The sequence below is a fragment of the Agelaius tricolor genome, unplaced genomic scaffold, assembly GCF_023055355.1.
Source record: "Agelaius tricolor isolate 1412-34295 unplaced genomic scaffold, bAgeTri1.0.p SCAF_36, whole genome shotgun sequence".
In the NCBI taxonomy this organism is placed as follows: Eukaryota; Metazoa; Chordata; class Aves; order Passeriformes; family Icteridae; genus Agelaius; species Agelaius tricolor.
The window spans coordinates 6,155,674-6,157,224 of record NW_027269296.1 but is presented as its reverse complement, the minus strand read 5'-3'; positions in this window follow the sequence as shown (position 1 = coordinate 6,157,224).

Here is a 1,551-nt window from a genome sequence, read left to right as displayed (position 1 = left end):
GGGAAGGCAAAACCATGCCCGTGTTTGCATCTGGTTTGTAAAGGAGAGATGCTCAAAGTGATTTATTTGTAAAAATAAACCTGATTTTTAAGCCTATTTCTCACAGGTGGATGCAGCTCCAGGGGTGCTGGTGGATGCGGTGCCCTCAGTCCTCACCTGCAGCTCTGTGCTTTCCCTGCTGGTGAAGAGATTTCACCTTCCTGCTCTGCCAAGGATCCATCAAGGAGTGTTTGCAGCTGGATTGTATTTATGAAGCACCCAGGTAGAATCTCTGCATTTAATTCCATAAAAACCACCAAGAAGCCCCTCTGCTGCATCACTGTGGGGATGCTGTGCTGGGAACGCTCCTGGAGGCATCAAACAGCAAATCCAGGGAGCATTTTTGAGATCTGACACCCACAAGAGCTCATGTGAGCCCAATTCTCATTTTATTTACCTGCATTTCCCTCCTGGAGAGCTGTCTCCTGCTGGGACACATCAAACCTTTGTCAGAAAGCCCAAAACTTGGAACAATCCGCTCCACAGGGGTCTAAAGAGGGAATTTCTGTCCCATGGGGTGGGGGAAGAGGAAAAGAGAATTAAAAATGGGTTTTTTTATGAGAACAGTAAAAAGTCTCTTGTCACATTTCAGTTAGCAGGGGGACACCCCAATGTCCTGCACAGTGACAAAGCCACCACACTCAGATCCCGCTGGTTTCCCTTCCAGGAGATGAGGACACAGATCACATCCCCAGGAGCTGGCACCAGAGCTGCAGATCCTCCAGCCAACACTGATGCCTTAGGATTTTAGCTTTTATATTTTTCATACATTTGTAATCCTGCAGTTCCTTAGTGTGTAACTCTAAACTCCATGTACAGTGTGAGCTGCTGCTTCCCCATTTTGGGCAGACACAACAATTCCTGTCCAGGCCTGACAAGCAAGGACACCTCACTGCCTCAGGCCCCGAGAGATGGAAACAAAAGTGAGTTGGGGGCAGTAAAGTTGGGGTAAATGACTTCATTACCTGAAGCTGTAATTGGAAGAGTAACCCCCGATGTGCAAATGGCCCAAATTTATAAAATTGAGCAAATCCATGACACCTGGTCCATTTTTGGGTACAGCCCCTGGGGGAATTTGTCTGCCCAAAAGGCCCTTCAATAAATATATCTGCTTTTTATTCCCTTAATTTTGTCTGGCCTGTGTTTTTAGGTAGCCCCAAAGAGGCACCAACACCCTCTGCCATCCTCCTCCTCCTCCTCACAGGCCCCAGGGCTGCTCCAGCAGCAGCTCCAGGGAACGGAGCCTTTGCTGGCAGGGAACGCCAGCTCCAAAGGGAGGAACTTTGCAAAAACAGCAAAAGCAGCAGGGTGAGTTTGAGGTGAAATTCCTGGCCCCTGTTTTGTTCCTGAGGATTTTTGCAGGACAAAGCCCTGTCCTGCTCCTGATGGTCCTCTCCTGACACCCCGTGCTGGACACAGAACTGGGGCTCCGATTTCCCAGCTGGATGTGCTCAAAAAGCCCCCCAGTTTTGCTTTCTTTGTGATTGAGAAACCCAAAGGCCTCATGTGACT